The sequence below is a fragment of the Ambystoma mexicanum genome, chromosome 3p (assembly GCF_040938575.1).
Source record: "Ambystoma mexicanum isolate Mex_15411 chromosome 3p, UKY_AmexF1_1, whole genome shotgun sequence".
NCBI classification, from domain to species: Eukaryota; Metazoa; Chordata; class Amphibia; order Caudata; family Ambystomatidae; genus Ambystoma; species Ambystoma mexicanum.
The window spans coordinates 205,113,869-205,133,320 of NC_090925.1; the positions used below are offsets into that span (position 1 = coordinate 205,113,869).

Here is a 19,452-nt window from a genome sequence, read left to right on the forward strand (position 1 = left end):
GGGGAATGTAACTCTTCAATAAAAGCCACAAAGAATCCGAGAAGAACCATGAGAGATGGCCTGTGCTTAGAACCAGCTGAAGTCTGTTACCAGCTAAAACGTGAATCTCGGGACTACACCCAGGGCCGGCGCAAGGCGTGTGCAGCTGCACATGGCCCAGCGCCTGCTGAGACCCCGCAGCAAGGGTGCACTTGACAGCCTCTTGCAGGCTGCAGTGTGAGCTGTGTGCTCAGAGTCCCTATGCGCAGCGTGCTGCAGTGCACTCTGAGCGCAGGGACAGCACACGCTGCAGCCTGCATGATGACGGGGAGGCTAATCTTTTGTTGCGGGTCAACTTCCTACTGCACGCTGGCCAGACAAATGCTCCCTGCCGCCTTCATGAGCACTGCTGATCACTTTAAAACAATTTGCTAGTGATGGCCTATTTAAGAGACCAGTGTTGTGGACAATGCGTTCTTTACGCACATGCAAATCAGCAGTTAGCTGCCTAGAATCTGTGCCGTCCTCCAGTGCAATTAAACATATTGCACAACACCGTTTTAGCTATTTGCCTTATTTCCACATGTTTATATTTACCAAGCCAAAAAGTGTTTGAACGTAACATTGCCATCACATTACACATGAAGCATACAAGTGAGCCATGAATATTTACCAAGGATGTGACAAGAGAGGTTGTCATCCTGGAGACTGGAGGGGATATTTTCTCTGGTTCTGGGCCTGTGTTGATTTTCAGGGCACAAGTCGATACATGTGGGTGGACAGCATCCGCCCACTTTTTTTTTAACGGGTGGAACCAAGTCCGGTTCAGTGTTTTTGAGGCCAGCATTAAAAAAAGTGCTTTATTTTATTTTATTGATTTTTTACATTGGTAAAGTGCACTAGCAGCCCATGGGCATCAAGGCGCTGTTTCATGAATTTGTCTTAGTTACAGGAGGGTTACATAGCTCATGGTTACAGAGAACGTGAACAAAATCATAGACACTACATAGAGGAGCACATACAATGGTGGTTACAATTTTGGTTTGTCACGCAGTTCCAAAGCGAGTTACATAAAAGATAGAACAGAGCATGCAGACAGCATGAGGTGAAGGCACAACTAGTATTTAAACAAACACCATCGTTTTTATTGCTTTCCTGAAGGTGGGGAAGTGTTCAGCTACTAGGATTTCACACCAGGTTGTCATGTTTCCAATGCAGACGCTTACCCACAAGAACGCATAAAAGTGCCATTAAAGCGCATGTCTCATGTTTGGATATTGTTTTCTTTGTAATATTTCATTGTAAATTGTTCAGCTTAAAAGGTGGGCACCTTTTGTAGTTTGCTAGTGTAGTTATTGGACATTGTCTGCTCAGATTACTTATATATATATATATATATATATATATATATATATATATATATATATATATAGCCATGTTTTTGCTCCTACCTACGTATGTAGTGGTCATTATCTTGTGATGTCACTTCCTGTGATGTCACTTGCTGTGATGTCATCAAATGCAAATGAAGGGGCCCACCCTTAATTTGCCACACTTGGCCCAACAAATCCTAGGGCCTGCCCTGACTACACCCACCCCTGCGCCACAAGGCCCCCCCTCAGGGAAAGGCCTGGGGCATTTTGTCCCCACCCAACGTGACAGCCCTGGTCCTACTTCTGAGCCTGTGTGCTCCACTCATCTATGAGCCTGTGCCCTGCTTCCCTTTTCTGAGCTTTTGTAATATCCCCAACTTCCAGTTCTGAACCTGTGCATTGTTCTCGGGTTCCAAGCCCTTGTGTGCTGTCCTACCTCTAAGCCTGTGTGCGGCCCCCATCTATGAGCCTGTGCCATTTCCCTACCTCTGGGCCTGTGTGCGACCCCCATCTATAAGCCTGTGACATTTCCCTTCCTCTGAGCTTGTGTGCAGCCCCCATCTGTGAGCCTGTGCCATTTCCCTACCTCTGAGACTGTGTGTGGCCCCCATCTATGAACCTGTGCCATTTCCCTTCCTCTGAGCCTGTGTGCGCCCCATCTTTTAGCCTGCGCCATTTCCCTTAATATGAGCCTGTGTGCTGCCCCCATCTATGAGCCTGTGCCATTTCCCTTTCTCTGAGCCTGTGTGCAGCCCTCATCCATGAGCCTGTGACATTTCCCTACCTCTGAGCTTGTGTGCGGCCCCCATTGATGAGCCTGTGCCATTCCCCTCCCTCTGAGCCTGTGTGCGGCGCTCATCTATGAACCTGTGTCATTTCCCTTCCTCTGCGCCTGTGTGCAGCCCCCATCTATGGGCCTGTGCCACTCCCTTTCCTCTGAGCCTGTGTGCGGCCCTTATCTAGGAATTTGTGCCATTTACCTTCCTCTGAGCCTGTGTGCGGACCACATCTCTGAGCCTGTGCCATTTCCCTACCTCTGAGCCTGTGTGCGGCCCCCTTCTATGAGCCTTTGCCATTTCCCTTCCACTGAGCCTCTGTGTGGCCCCCATCTATGAGCCTGTGCCATTCCCCTTCCTCTGAGCCTCTTTGCGGCCCCCATCTATGAACCTGTGCCATTTTTCTACCCCCGAGCCTGTGTGCGGCTCTCATCTATGAATCTGTGCCATTCTCCTTCCTCTGAGTCTGTGTGTGTTCCCCATCTATGCCCCTGCCATTTCCCTTCCTCTAAGTTGTGTGCTGCCTCCATCTATGAGCCTGTGCCATTTCCCTTCCTCTGAGCCTGTGTGCTGCCCCCATCTTTGAAGCCGTGCCATTTCCCTTCCTCTGAGCCCGTGTGTTGCCCCATCTATGAGCCCGTGCCATTTCCCTTCCTCTGAGCCCGTATGCTGCCCCCATCGATCAGCCTGCGCCATTCCCCTTCCTTTGAGCCTGTGTGCGGCACCCATCTATGAGCCTGTGCCATTTCCCTTCCTCTGCACCTGCGTGCGGCCTCCATCTATGAGCCTGTACCATTTCCCTTCCTCTGAGCCTGTGTGCTGCCCCCATCTATGAGCCTGTGCCATTTCCCTCCTCTGAGCCTGTGTGCTGCCCCCATCCATGAGCCTGTGCCATTTCCCTTCCTCCGAGCCTGTGTGCTGCCCCTCCCGCCTCCTCCACACCAGGATGTCCAGACCCTCTCGGGACTAATTGAACTGCTTTTTGCCACTATTTTAACACATGGCGCTTCAGCGAAATGTCTTCTTTTTAAATGTTTTATTATGATTTGGTTTAAAACAAAATAAAATTAAACCAATACAGATCATCCATTCAAATATAATTACTAAACTACTGTCTGGAGGAAAAATACAAAGATATCATTTCCATGCTAAGCAATGAAACATATCAAATAGAAAAACAGTGTATCTTTAATCACAGGACCCCTCAAAAAGGTCTATTGCGAAAACCTGCTGTCTAGGGCCACCACAACAATGTTTTATAATATATAAGGAGAACAGAATCAAATTAATCATTTAGTACGAAAAATACATGCATAGTGTTGCCACATCAACTGATTCATAAATGCATAGTTGATTAACCATAAAGTACATATTTTATTGAAAAAATACAATTTTTAAAAAAAAAAAAAGTTTTACTTTTGTATAGCGCGCTGGCAGCCCAAGGGCATTGTGGCGCTGTTACTTGCAGAAAAACCTAGTTGTATTATGCATAAGTTACTTTAAAAAGTCTATACTTTAGACAGACCTAAAACCAGGTTGTAAACGACGAATACATAAAACATACAAATATCAAATTTCAAACAATTGGACATATAACATAAACAATTACAAAAAACGACATATATTAGACATAAAAGATCAATAAAAAATTCATTTGTTTTGTTTTAAACACGACCCAACATGTTTCTGTCCAGTGACTCATTGATGTTTGACATTCATCAGACTATCTCATGTAAGGGACCCGCATTTTGTGGGCCCTGCATTCATAGTCTGCACATTCTGTACACCTGTTTTGCAAATTTATCAATAATATATGCACTGTAATGTCCGTATGTATCCTATGTATGTATACCTGTTTTGCAAACTCATCATTAAAACATGCACTGCATTTTACCTGTATCCTATGTATGTAACCTAAGCTTAAGTATTCTTATAACTGCTGCGCCCGGCTACCCCTGGGTTTTGGTGCGCATTATCAAATAATAAACTAAACTAAACTAAACTAATATATTCTTCAAATTCGGAACGTAAACGTCCATATCAGTCCTGGTCAGAGTAAATCCTTGTGGAAATCTATAAACAACATTCAATCTTTAGTAACGCAACCACACAAGCAACACCTGTACATTCCATTTCATTAGACTATGCAAAACCACACAACGTCACTATACAACAAAGTGTCTTCAAATAGTAAAGCACCCATATTATAAGTCCCAAAATCGACTTAGCAGCACTCAAAAGTATTCTACTCATTACCTTGTAATGAACAAGTTCCCAACTTCCGATACTGGAAAAAGTAGTCAATCCCTTCAAATCGGATCACAAATGAATGGAAATAAATCCCTTCACTGGGCACGAGGTAGGTACACTGTATGGGGAATAAACCACAGATACACACACAAACAACTCACTACACCATATCAAATTTGTAAAAAATCACCACATATCCAGCAACCGAATATAACATTATAACACAACACATACCTTCTATATTGCAGCACAGATTGTGCAGGCAAAAAAGGAGATGTTTACAACGGCCACTAAATTGTTTCATCCGGCGACCTCTTGAAACAAACACCTGTGGATTCTACCGCTTTTTATAGCTTATCACCCAATCATCTACAAACGAGGGGTGAAGAGAAATGATGATATAAATTCAGCCTCAAAACCTGTACACGTGCGTTCACATCATGCCCAATACATATATATTTGGACCAACAAGACATTAGAACCTCCATTTGTTCTCTCGATGTCTAAAAACATCCGATTAAATTCGACCCGTCTCCAAACGCGGGACGGTCAAAATGGACATTTTGTTCCAAAAAAACATCCAAAGCAATTGTCCACATTTTCTTCTTATGTGTATCCATTCTGACCGGCACAAATATTCAATACGGCATGATCCACCAAAAACTACTGCCGAAATGAACCGGTACACGGCACCGCAGTGACAAACACCTCATTCAAAAATGCTCTCAAGAGGTCCCCAGAAATAGAAGATGGACTATAGTATCTCAGGATATGACGTATCGGCCGTCAACACTAAGGAACAGGTCTTGATTAAACATAGAAACAGGACACCGTACAAAGGTTGTCACGGAGGCTAAAAGAACCATTGCTAACCACGTTTCTCGTGAATATCGAAACACTGCCAAATAAGTTATTCCATTATTACACCAGACAAACGCAATAATACTTCAAAGTCTACAAAAGCTGTAGCAACTAACGCCAATGCCGAAAAAAAGGACCTCCATTAATCTCAGACATCAATGGTCCTAGAAGAATTTTAGGCAATAAAAAGGAAGAAGGCTTACCGAAAGATGTACATATAGAACCACAATGACTCAGATGATTCCAGCATAGGGGCTACAAAAACATTTTTGATGGAGCATCAGAGGGAAAGCATATTCCAGGTGGCCCAAAACTTGCATCGATGTATAAGTGCATCTTTTTCAGACATGAACATTGTGCCACTCTATACCCTCGTTCAAACCAATTATATGACTCCTGGTTTTAGAAATTCGTTTTTGTTCCAGAGTCACCAACTTTCTGTCAGTAACTTCTTTAACAGTACCATGTACTTGTTTCAAAATCACCCACCGTAGATCTTCATGTGTGTGACCCTTCTCAACAAAGTGTCTCACCATAGGGGCTTGCAAAACCTTGCAAAAGCTTGGCCTTAATGCAGCCCCTATGCTCAATCATGTGAGTCTTACATTTACGGTTGGTTTTACCGTCATAATTTAGACCGCACTGACATGTAATCATGTAGACCACATTTATACTGTTACGATTACAGAATTCTGTGATGTTCTACATACAATCCAAACCAATATCCACTTCCTTGCCAACTGAAGATTATTTGCACAAGATACAGCATCCACATGGATGACTACCTACTAACCTGGGGAGACCCCATAAAGCAGCTTGTTTGGCTGCAACTTTTTTTCTCTCTTATATCATTTCTGATAAGCACAGAACTAAACTCTAAAAGCTATTAAAGAAGTTGGTTTGTCCTTATTATATACCTTTTTCCAATTTTTGTGGACAACATTCTTAACCTTATAAGAAAGATCAGAGAAGGTGTTCACAAACACTAGGCTATTTTGCTTTTTATTTCCTCTTGGTAATTGCTCTAAAAGGGCCTCCCGGTTCTTATTGTAAGATCGTTTCGTTGACTGCTTGACTAATTTCTCTGGGTATCCTCGTGTCACTAGTTTGTTATGGAGAACATTGGCACTGTCTACAACATGTTCTTTGAGGCTACTGTTTCGTTTGAGCCTTAAAAACTGACCAAATGGTAAATTGCATTTGATGTGTTGTGCATGATGGCGCGAAAAATGTAAAAGAGCTTTACGGTCAGTGCTTTTGCTGTAACTCGTAATTGCCCTGCTTGGTGAAAAATTGTAATATCAAGGAAGTTGATTTCATGAACTTGAACTTCTTGAGTGAACTTTAAAAACCCATTTTGTTGGTTCAACCATATCACAAATTTTCAACCTATGAGATGACATATAGGGAAACACATATACACTGAAGAGCACACTTCTTTCTGTCTATTTCCGTGCGGACGACTATAGGATCCACCTGCTCTCTCTGGTCCATAGTCATGTCACTTTCATTGCTAACAAGCAGTAATAATATCCACCAGCACGTGTGGCCTTCTTAATACAGGTCTTCCTTGGGCCCCTGGGTGCCAATAGCCGGTTTGGCCAGACCCACAAGTCTACGCCGCCTCCCCCTGTGGTAAAGAAGGCGATATCAGGCGGCGCGCTGACAGCCTGCTCTGGATCTGAAACAGTAGTGATTTGGGGCCTCATTACCGAAACTTTGCACGGCTTTGGGGCTAGAGCAAATGTTACCTTTCTAAGTCAGCTGATTTCTCCCTGTTATGTTTAGTCTCTGGTCCATGCCCCACTTGTTTACACCCTCACACTCTAGCTGGCCACTCCTTCTCATCTTTGTGCTACTGTCCAGGCACCCTTCGTGGGAATGCGCCCCTCCCCCATTTATTTATTAAATTGGTTTTTTTTATAACGTTCGGTTTCTAAGCGCGGATCCGGGATTCGCTCTGCGTGTTGCCCCTGTGCTATGCTCCGTTCACGCCATCTGTAAATGTGTTATTGTAATTCATTTTTGATCAAAATCGAGATCACTGACCTTCAAATAAATACAAATATGGCCCTATGGACCTAAAACATGCATTCTTTCAGTGTTTGTTTGCACAATGACAATGGCCAAAGAGCTAGAAGGGCACAGAAGTAGCATCGCCCTGGTGGTAAAAAGTAAAATATTGTCTGTTTGGAAATAGTAATTGGCTGTGCGCTATATACGGTGATAGTACGGTATTACTTGTCCCGAGCGAGTATTCAGCCTCTGCGCGCCTCCGCTTCGCGCCGCGGGAAACTAGCGACGCGCGGAGACTGAATCAGACACATTCCAGCTGAGCCCTTCCCATCTGAAATGGATCGCACGATTAATGCACCTTTAACCTTTAACGCAGCGGGTCGGGATGCTCAAAACTATAGCACGCAGATGACTAAGGAGCTGCAGATAATAATAACCGCGAGACTGCCCTAGCCCGTATATAAGCAGCTGGAGCAGTAACTCCTGTACGATCACTTTTATAACATGTAAAGTATGCTGCAACTCGGGACACTCATACCGTACTATCACCGTGTATAGCGCACGGCCAATTATCCCATTGTGGCTTATTTCCACACCGACAATATTCACACAGTACGTTCGCAAATGGCAACAGAACCTGCGAAGCAAACTAACCGCTTGGGACATGCAAAGTTTTGAATATGGAAATACCAGCATAGTCTCCATACGTTCCCTTCTCCTAATAGAATGCACTGTATATATTCCTTAGGAGGGATTCAGCCCTGGACTCTGAGCAAGCAATGACTGTCACTGTAGACACACATGGTTCTAACTAACCAGAAGGCAAAGGAACAACTGGTAAGAAATCTGGGTTCTTTGGGACGCATCAAGAGGATTTGTCAAAGCAAACAAACAAGTACACCTAAACTAATGGCTGTCTTCTCATGTTGTTTTTCTCCAACCCCTCCCCCCATTCCCAATCTCTGTGACAAATTGTGCGCCATATGTCTCAATATGTCACAAATGTACTTGACAATTAAAATGACGTTTTGTTTTATGCCGACCTCCTTTTGAACAAACTTTGTTTTGATGACAATTACAACACAATGCTGTCTTGTAATCTTGACTTATATGTTACCTTTTACGTCGCATTTTCTTTTCTTTTCAACTAAATATATTTGTGATTAGCCCTGATTGAAAAAGGCACGCTACGTGCCGAAACACGTGTCTCAAATAAGGGCTGCTGCTAAATATTAAAACAATCACTAACCTAAAGTAACTTTGGTTTTCAAAGTGTTCTTTTACTACAGTGGCGCAGCCTGTGTGTGGAAGAGTCTGGGACAACAATTAATGTGTGTTCCAAAACAAAAGAATGAACAACTCAATGCACCTTTCCATTTCGCCATATGTCATCGGGCCAGCGTGTGTAAAACGTTCTGATGTGGATCACGGCGGCCCCAGGCTTTTCTTGCCTGATGTGGATCACGGCGGCCCCAGGCTTTTCTTGCCTGATGTGGATCACGGCGGCCCCAGGCTTTTCTTGCCTGATGTGGATCACGGCGGCCCCCGGCTTTTCTTGCCTGATGTGGATCACGGCGGCCCCCGGCTTTTCTTGCCTGATGTGGATCACGGCGGCCCCCGGCTTTTCTTGCCTGATGTGGATCACGGCGGCCCCAGGCTTTTCTTGCCTGATGTGGATCACGGCGGCCCCCGGCTTTTCTTGCCTGATGTGGATCACGGCGGCCCCCGGCTTTTCTTGCCTGATGTGGATCACGGCGGCCCCCGGCTTTTCTTGCCTGATGTGGATCACGGCGGCCCCAGGCTTTTCTTGCCCTAGGCCAGAGCATTGGACTTTTTCTGATGATGAGCAGGACAGCAGCGTCTTAGTCTTGTGCCAGCACCTGCAACCGTCTGTACCCGGAGTAATGCACGTTGACCTAATGCTCACTCTCGCTCTTTCTCTGTCCCGCTCTATGTCTCTGTGTCTTTCTATGGGGGTAAAGTCGCATTGTCAGCTGTGGGTTTGCTTGAGCCCCCTCACTGGGTAAAGTCGCATTGTCAGCTGTGGGTTTGCTTGAGCCCCCTCACTGGGTAAAGTCGCATTGTCAGCTGTGGGTTTGCTTGAGCCCCCTCACTGGGTAAAGTCGCATTGTCAGCTGTGGGTTTGCTTGAGCCCCCTCACTGGTTGCTGATGGTATTAGCATTTTTGATTGTGGCCCAATTGACCTTTTCCAAATTGACCGAATTTATTTGTTCAAATTCTTGAGGAATTTCGGTCAATTTTAATTACATTTCGATGTGGGGTGGGGTAAGGGAAATGGGTAACGTGGGGGGTAGTGGGTCGCCCCCCCGCATTTCCAAAGAAATAAACAAAAAGAAAAATCGTGAATTTGGAAAAGTTCATTTTTTTCCAATGAAATGGACCTAAACCATTGCTGAGAGCTGCGTGGCAGAGACCTACCACAAATATCCTAGGGCGGGGGGCAGATTATTTTTTACAAAAGCAGCTATTAAAAATACAAGGCAAGTACTCTATTTAACTGCATTAACTTTGTAAACAAACATTCTACAATGTTAATTTTTGGCAATCTCTTCCGATGCATATTTAAGTGATAATAGGAACATTGCACCTCTCTTACTGAGCAAAGCATATTAATAAAACTAAAACCCATGACAACCATATACATTATTTTTTTTATCAAAGGCTATCATTCCAGTAGGCACAGGCTGGTAAACTCCTATTGTACCCTTTCGAAATACCCCTAGAGAGAGGGGAAGGGGACAAATAGAAAGAGTGAGGGTTTCTGCCTCATTTGCATGAAATCAAAGGGCATTTTGGGAACATACAGTAAGAATGACTACTGATCGTTTTATATTTGACAAGTGTGACTGTGATGAAAGAGTTGCATGCTTAAATCACTAAGAACATAACGCGCACTTGTCTTGGTGTTCATTTCTTTCTTCGCAGCACTCACCCTAACATTAAGATGTAACACTGATTTTTGACAACCTCAGGATTAAGCTGTAAGGCAAAAATGGCGGCCGCATCAGACACTCACTGCTCTTGGGAAGAAATATTGAGGATCGACCTTACCGGAACTCAGGGAGGGGCTTTTTAGAGCACCTGCAGGGTCTTTGGATTGATGTAATAAGTAGTGTATCACTTTTTATTAAACCATTACATTAAACAACCGGGTTGAAGTGTTGTGAAAGTAGAAAAATAGATAGAATTGCTTTGTGAAAGGAATGAGGTGGCATGGATGTACGTTGAAGGAAGGAAGCTTATGTTGTGTGAAATAGGATGAGGGGCACTGCTCGGATGTGTGGTGGGCCGCTGTGGTTGCCCACTTCCACCCCACCGGCATCTCTGATCTCCCACCAGAGTCGATGCATCTCAAGGCGATGAAAGAGACTGAAGGCAGTTGTTTGAGCGGCTGGCGGGGTCCCCTTTCTGTAATCAATAACTACTGATGACTATGCCCAATTGTGCGGGCAGTACCCGGGCACTCTTAATTAATCAGTTGGCCTTCTGTGGTCTAACGCGGGCTTCTCCATTTGGACAACTGTTGCAATAGCCAATGGTGTCTCGGTTCTTCAGCAACCAAGACTGGGAGCTCTGAGAAAGCAGACACATTATGTCCTCTGTGTCTTCACAAAGAAGTTACTGGTTTTACACCTGACTTACCCCTGGAGAGAGACAATTCCATTCCCACAGGAGTAACCAGGACAGACTCTGATTTACTCTCCACTTACTCCTGGAGAGAGACAATTCCATTCCCATAGGAGTAACCAGGACAGACTCTGACTTACTCTCCACTTACTTCTGGAGAGAGACAATTCCATTCCCATAGGAGTAACCAGGGCAGACTCTGAGTTACTCTCCACTTAACCATGGAGAGAGACAATTCCATTCCCACAGGAGTAACGAGGACTAACTCCTAGTCCCGTTTTACTCCTGGAGAGAGACAATTAAATTCCCACAGGAGTAACCAGGACTAACTCTTAGTCTTGCCTTACTCATGGAGTGAGGCTATTTGATTCCCACAGGTATAACCAGGACTAACTCTGACTTACTCTCCACTTACTCCTGCAGAGAGACAATTCCATTCCCACAGGAGTAACCAGGACTAACGCTTAGTCCCGTCTTACTCCTGGAGAGAACCAATTCCATTACCACAGGAGTAACCAGGACTAACGCTTAGTCCCGTCTTACTCCTGGAGAGAGACAATTCAATTCCCACAGGAGTAACTAGGACTAACTCCTAGTCTTGTCTTACTCCTGGAGAGAGACTATTTGATTCCCACAGGTATAAGCAGGACTAACTCTGACTTACTCTCCACTTACTCCTGCAGAGAGACAATTCCATTCCCACAGGAGTAACGAGGACTAGCGCTTAGTCCCGTCTTACTCCTGGAGAGAACCAATTCCATTACCACAGGAGTAACCATGACTAACTCTGATGCACTCTTGGCTTATTTGTACAGAGATAGAGTATGCGATTCTAGAGTATTGATATTATTTTTGCCCTCCATTCACACACTAAGGTCTATGTGAGATTGAATTTTGAGGGCCTGCTCTCATCCCCAATTCCAACATCTAGAGGATTGAAACAGGGGTGCATTCTAGCATCCGCCCTGTTTAATTTTTTCATTTACGACGTACGCTGGATCTTTAGCAAAATAACAACTGATGCTCCTAAATTGAATGGTGTAAAAATTTGTGCCTTGTGGTATGCAGATGATCTTGTTTTAGTGTCTAAAACTCGCAGTGGTTTACGTAACCTTTTGGCAGCACTATGCTCATATTTTAAAGAAAATGAACTAGTAGTAAACACTGGAAAAACACAAATTGTCACGTATGTCCCGAAAGGGTTATGTAAACACTTGTTAGAATGGCAAATTGAGGGAATACCCATAATGATAGTACCAAATTACGTGTACTTGGGCCTAATTTTTGATGGTTGTCCAACGCTAGACTCACATTTGAATAAAATTAAACATAAGCTAGTCACGGCAATCTGTCAAACTCGAGTAATTGTTTCTAAATATGGCAAATTCTCTATCAAAGCTGCCATTACATATTGGAATCAGAATGTTGTAGCAACTATCCTTTATGGTTTAGAAACATTAATTGTTCCCTCAGGTTTTCTCAATGTACTAGAAGCCAAGTTTTGGCGTGCAACTTTACATCTTCCACAGTGTATCCCTGGAGTGCTGATACGCTATGAATTGGGATTAACCTCTCTAACTGCCATATATAACTGGCGCCTATGTGCCCTATTTCGCAAATGTTTATTAGCCCCATGTGATAACTCCACATTATCTTCCATTTCTAGCTATTTGCTTAGCTCTGCAGAAAAATTTCCGAGACATTGGTCTTCTAAAATATTATCTATTATGGTGAACGCTTATATATCACTTGAATTTCTGGTACTTCACCCAGAGCAAGCCAAGAAGAAGGTGTACATGATAGACTGGATTGATACAAGAACTCAGTGTTTAACCTACAAAGACTTTGATTCTGCAATCTTTGGTCCCAAGCGTTATAAAGACATAGCTGCGTATTTACGTTTGGCACCATCTGCTGCTATAAGAACGGCCATTCTTCGGTTGCGGTTTAACATCTGGCCCACTCGGGAGGTTAAAACAAAAAGAAAGCAAATCCCCTCTGACCTTAACTGGTGTAGGTTTTGCAAAAATATAACGATCGTTGAAACTTTACAACATTTATTACTGAACTGTCCTGCGCTATGTACTTTAAGAAAACTGCACTTTGCTAACCACTTTGCGTACTTTGCACAAATTGACCCAAGAAATAGATGGATCGCCATGGCTGCCACTGAATGTATGAGTATAAGAATTGCAACCATCAACTTTTTAAAAGCCTTGAACATGGAATGAAATTAAGAGTTCTTTGCTTTGCCTTGCTTATCCCTCTTTGAAAGAAAAAAAAAAGAAAAAAAAAAAAGTGTATGTTGATATTTTAGCATCTTTTAAACCTTTATGAATACTTGTGTTATTTGGATTTGATGTTTATGGATTTTTCTATTTCTTATAAATTGTAAATTGAAAAAGTTGATGTAACTTCAACTATATTCAATAAAGAATAAAAAAAAAAAAGTATGCGATTCGTACAGGGGTAACAGGACTAACCAGGACTTACTCCCCACTTACTCCTGCAGGGAGACTGTTCCATTCACATAGGAATAACCAGGACTAATTCGGACTTAGTCTTGGCTTACACCTGGAGAGAGACTAACCGATCCCCACCGGAGTAAACAGGACTAGCTCGAAGTAACTTTTATTTGACTCCTGAAAAAAGAAGGCGTTAAACCAAGGTTAGACTTATTACCAGTAACTTCTTTGTGAATCAAACAACATCTCTCCAGGAGCAAACCAGAGTTGCACCTGTTAACTTTATAATTTGTGAATTCGCCTTTATGGGTCTTTGCCTTTTATTTGAACCTTTCAAAGTGTATAGCGCATTGACACCAAACAATCAAGAATAGTGCCTGTACCTGGCAAATGTCAGACATGGATAAATAACAGAAACACCGCGTTTAAAAACAGAACCGTGCAAATCTATTGCTTTTTCTTTAAAGTGTTTTGGAGAAATGTAAGTTCAGGCAATCAAACATGAACGATGTCCCAGCTGTCCACCTAAGACCTGTAGATGGCAACTAGATCTGTGCAGTGGGCACTGTGGCCACTTGTTATCCTCCTTGGAATAATGCCCAGGGCCTAGAGTTTACACACAGATCCCTGCCGCAGGTGCAATCACCTTTGAGCTATCTAACTAGAATTGGCGCCCTTGAACTGCAAGTGTGCATTCACATAGGCAGAAGATGCATTAACCTCCTCAGCTATCTTAATGCAATTTGAACGCATGACTAGTGCATTACAGCTATATCTTTTCAGAAGATGGTTTCAGCGAGCTGCAGCCACCATTTTGCCGTGTGTGCTATCCCACTAGTTTTGTATGCTGTGGCCTAAAGATTCTGAAAAGATGTCTGCAGCACGTGCGATAACCTCCTCAGCTGTTTTATGAAGATTCATATCTGCGACTTGCAGGTTGTTCTCAAATCTCTGCGCTAGGCATTCTGGCCACTGAGCTATAGACTGGTTTACTGCAGATGTAGCTGTGCACGTATTAGTCATGCAGTCCCAACGCCTGCAAAAGAAGGCATGCAGCTCGGATTAAGGTTGCCCAATGTCATACTCTGCAGCACCGCGAAATGCAGCCATTTTCACACAAGCACCTATAGTGGGGGGTTTTATATATCATTTAAACCTTTTACAGAGATTTCTTTGAGCTAATCTCGATATGTGCTCAGAGGTTTGAGAATTATTAATCATGAATGTTTTCTTTAAAAGTGTTCACATTTTTTTAAGAAGGTGCAGCAGAGCTTTTAACAATATTCTGTTTGCTTAAAAATGTGCACAGTTCTATCTATAATTCTTGTAGACAGTAGATTTAATTCTCGTGAAAAAGTGGTTGATTTTAAAGTGTGATGCCGAATTATTTTTAAATCCTCGTGAAAAGTGAATAGGAGTCTTTTGAAAGATTTGCAGAATTCTTGTGAATAGTGAGCAGATTTTTATAAAACCACAAATGTGTTACCAGAAGAGCACGGCGATAGTGACAACATGAGTGGATGCCCTTTTTACAGCACATATATAACATTCTTTTAAAACCTGTACAGAATTTTTTTTTACATTGGGCAGAATTCTTTTAAATAGTTTTTGCGGAAACGGCTTAGTTGTCTTTTGAGAAGTGTTGTAGAAATAGTTCTAAAGATAGAGACATATTTGGAAAGAATCGTGAAATCTTGCAATATGCCAACCAGACACCTAGCATTTGGAAAGGTTGTGCTCTAGTGGGCGGCTTCCTGGTTTTAGAGGTGTGGGGTCTAATTTATATTTATCTATTTGTATTTGTATAGCGCACTGACAGCCCGAAGTCGTCGAGGCGCTGTTTCAGGAAGGTTGCTTCGTTACATTGAGATTCTCGCGTTCACATATATTGTGCAATTTTGGTGCTGTCAAATCATTCTCCCAATGTGTAAATTGTCGATATGCCCCATATAAATGTATAAAAAGAAAGCCTAGTGTGCTGTATCTGTCTGTGCCGATTCCATGCCCCATCCTGTCCCAGCCAGAGACCTCCCTCTTCCATGCATAACACTCATAGTTCAGATGTTCCTGCCTCAACCCTGTAGATCCAGTGCCTACAAGGAAAGGTTGAGGGATTTCTAGACTCCTCATCCTGAGGTGAGTCTTGGGACACCCCGAGCAATTCATTGGAGGTTGTGGGTTTGTTGTTCCGCGCTCCATCCTCTGGAACACCCTCCATTCTGTGTTCACAGAAGAGGAGGTCCATGGCAGATGCTGCTGAAACCTCGTCCCGCCCTGTGAGCTCGTACCCCGTACCCCTCCTTTGGATCTCTCTCCGTGTGCACCTTGGGCTTGGAGAAGAACCCCTGATATTCCGCCAAGGTCTTGATCTCAAAGTCTTGGAGGCCACCTTTTCCTGGGTTCGCGGCCTCCATGATGTTGGTACGTCACATCTTCCATCTATTTTTCTCTATGGAACAGTTCTTTGATCGCCAGGAAGGTTTGGATCACTCTTGTTCAGTCTGCCTAAACCCGCCTACTTTTCTAGGATATTATCCTTCTGTCCACGGCGCTCCTTTCAGGCTATCTCCTTTGTCTGCCCCCTAGCCCCGAGTGCTCCAATTCTTCACATCATGGCAAGAGAGCTAGGATATGCACAACCTCGAATAAATAAATTAACATAACTAGGACATATATGTTTGATTAAGTACTCCTTGCAAATTCTTTCTCCACTCTTCTGACTCGCTCTCCTAAACAGGGTCTTATACACGCTAAACAAGCAGGAATCAATGGCACCCATTTTATCCATTAACTGCACAAACTGAATAGAAAAACAACACATAATAATTTTTTTAATACACAGAATGATATTGAAAAATACCTTGGATTTAATATTTGCAATACTTCTTTTAAAATGTGCTCAGAATTTTCCTAGAATTAGTCGTGGTTTTAAGAACTTGCGAAGCCGTTTTTTGTTTGTTGTGGTCGGTGTATTGACATTGGTATTGGCAATCTTGGCATTTCTGACCTTTCAGGCTTTGGTTGATGTCCAACCGCTGCTCGCCAATGGGCAGTTTCCGGGCCCCTCCGGGGCAATGGCTCGGTATGTTGGCGGTGAGTTCATCAGTCAAGCTCTGACTTTCTGAAAGCCCAGGCATCTGTTATAAGTTTAACACTCTCCCCGTTCTCTGGCTCTCCGTTATCCCTCTGAAGACTGCAGCGTTTATTGCGCAAGAGATTTGGTCCAATCCAAATCCATTTCTTTGACCAAATTTGCCCGTGCATACATGTGGGGGGCGGGTAAGGGGAATAATTAAGATGGAGAGGGAGAAGGGAAGCGTGTCGGGGTCTCCCCCTGCATACATTTGCGGCCAAATGGATTAAAAGGAACAAATAGATTCGATGGATTTGGATTTGACTATGTAATCACATAGAACCAAGGGTAAGATGTTATTACATCGCCAGGCTTCCTTTCGCTGCATTCTTTGCCAAAAAGCGTTTGGATAAAAAACGAATTGAAAAACATTGGGGGCTGGTGGGTAAGAGCATATAGGGGCTAGGGGGTGTGGGGTATAGGGACTACAAAATAGGAAAGGGAGTTTGGGGCGGGTCCCCTGAAATAATAAAAAAAATGTTGATTGAGTTTTTTCGGCATACAGTTTTCAGCAAAAAAACTCTGTTCTTTGAGATTCATTGGACGCTGGACAATACAACCAGACAAGGCCGTTGGTGATACCGGGCCAACAATTGACAAAATCTGGGGCTCTGGAAATAATTTGACCTTCAATGGCAGGACAGTGATTTCCATTTTTCCAAAAACATTTTCGACTGCAGTTGAAAAGACGTATTCATCGTATTCTCCCAAGTCCCACTAATTTAAAATGCTGCGTTATTTGCCTTGTGTCTGCAATCACTGCTGACAGCATCTCTAGTCCCTCTGTGGGGCCGTTAACGGGATTTGGAACCAGAGGGAAATGTAGTCCTTATTTTCTATTTCACAGATTGCTTACAATTAATGGGGCGAGCTAGACCCCCTTCCACATTCCTGGTGGCACCATGAACATTCTGGCAAGGAATTGCCCCTCCTCCCAGATTTGATCAATTTCCTAGATGTCTTTGCCGTGCAGCGACATCTCCGTTGAGTTTGAGGGTGCCTTGAGGATATCCCCCCTGACCACCGCCTCTGCCTAGGGCTTCTTCTCTGGAGATCTTCTAGAGAGCTGACCATGTCTCTGATTTAAGAACTTGGTAGAGGTGGGACGATTCTGTAGAAAGGCCAAGGGTCTGGGACACTTAGGAATCAAGTCACATCTCTGAGAACTTCCACTCGGAGAAGATGCAGATGGAAGAGCCGAAAGGGGATGAGGGAATGGGAAAATAGATCCAGGAATAGTGTGGAGATGAAGAACACAGGAAAGGTCACTCTCTATCCATTTGCCCCTGCCCCGTGGACCATGTTATGGGCCCTCCCCTTTATGCAAGAACATAAAAAGCTTCTCACCTTGCACTTTTGAAAGTATATTAATAACAGCGGTGACCTTTGAAATAGCACACACTGGAAAATGAATCGTGGCTGTGCCATTAATACTTGTATTATTACTCATGTTAATGTTATGGTTACTCCTTATTTTATCAACTTCATCCAGCTGTGACACCTGGCATCGATGCTTCCAAGATGGTTTTCCGCCGTACCACTCTTTCCTCGTGATTCTTGTGCAGGAGAACTTGTCATGTGAGAGGTTCAGGGAATAATAACGCAGATGATGTTGTTAAAAAAGGAAAGGCGACAGCACTGATCATATTATTTTTTAGATGTCCTATTTATGAATAAGGTAAAACAGTACTGTCTGTTAAGCAAGGACTGGAAGAATATTCTTTTTGCCAATGGAAACTGTGAGAATTGGATAAAATAGAGGCAAGGACAGTTCTTTTTTCAGATAAAAAATGCAGGCAAGTGAAGCCTTCTGAGGGTTTGTAAAAAGCCTCAGTTTGGAGGGTCAGAAAATGTAGAGCACAGAGAATCCCTCCTGGAGGGATAAAGTGAGAATGTTGGGAGTGTCAGAGGCGCCAGAGAGGGTGAAAAACGCCATTCAATCAACCGCACCGTACACATTTGTGACAAAACACACACCGAAAACATTTTGCAGTTAAAGTTTTCTAAATCTCAATGCCGTAAAATGAATTTTTATAACATATGTAGGCTAGTGATTATTGTAATAGAGTGACAAAGAGTAAAAAGGGTACATTTCGGTAAAAAATCCATCGAAAAAAAGACTTGTCGATGTAACAACATTGTACCGTCAAGGTTAAAAGATGGTACATTCGACAGGTAGTGAACATTATGATCTGGGTACTCAGTTCCTTCCAAGAAAAAGGATATAGGTACTACACAACTTTCACTAATATGGGAACAAAAACAGGTTTTGTTATTTTCGCTGAAATATTGTTTTGTAAAATGTAAATATGTCCATAAAATGCCTACTAAAGATGTCTTTTTTTAGTAAATCATTAGGGAGTGTTGTTGATGTTCTGACATTTGAGACATGAAAAGGCCAAATGTTCTTACCTACAGGCCGCAGCGGGAACTCGACGTCTGCTCCGCACCTGCTGCGCAGCCCGAATACACCAGGAAACGCTGGCAGAAAAGGGCACATTTTTACGTTTCTGACGGCAGGAAGCACATTTTTTCATCCTTCTTGATCTTTCCTTTTCTTCTTTTTCCCTATTGAGGCCAAGCGTGTTTGTTTTGACTATGTGTGCTTGCAGGAGGTAAGCCCTCTTCATTCAGCCAATCACAGGAGGACAGGTAGGTTCTGTCTCAGCCGCCTTCTGGGAAGAGGGCTCTTGACCAAGATCTGATTGCAGGCTTCTGTCTACATGGACTCCATGAATCTGGGGTGGCCAGTAACTTGTGTGTATGCAAGAGGGGTCCTTATCTGCTGTTAGTAAGGTCTGAGGTGCAGGGTGCCTGCTTCTTGGGATGTGAGAGATGGTATTGTTTGTTGGCCATATGTTAATCGTCGGAAAGACCCCATCTCTAATGGTGTTTAGCTTGTCCTTGTATGATGGATTTTGCTCGATGTGTATTGGGTGACACTATTCCT

The 19,452-nt window shown here is 43.3% G+C and overlaps 1 protein-coding gene across 1 annotated transcript in view; it reads right to left on the minus strand.

Moving 5' to 3' along the window:
• The window catches only part of CD4 (CD4 molecule), a 132,822-nt gene extending 113,773 nt beyond the window's left edge, over positions 1-19,049 (minus strand). Inside the window, exon 1 of the mRNA XM_069650651.1 lies at positions 18,915-19,049. The gene's annotated coding sequence lies outside the window, so the exon portion shown is untranslated. The remainder of the gene's footprint in view (positions 1-18,914) is intronic.
• Positions 19,050-19,452: the final 403 nt, after the last annotated feature.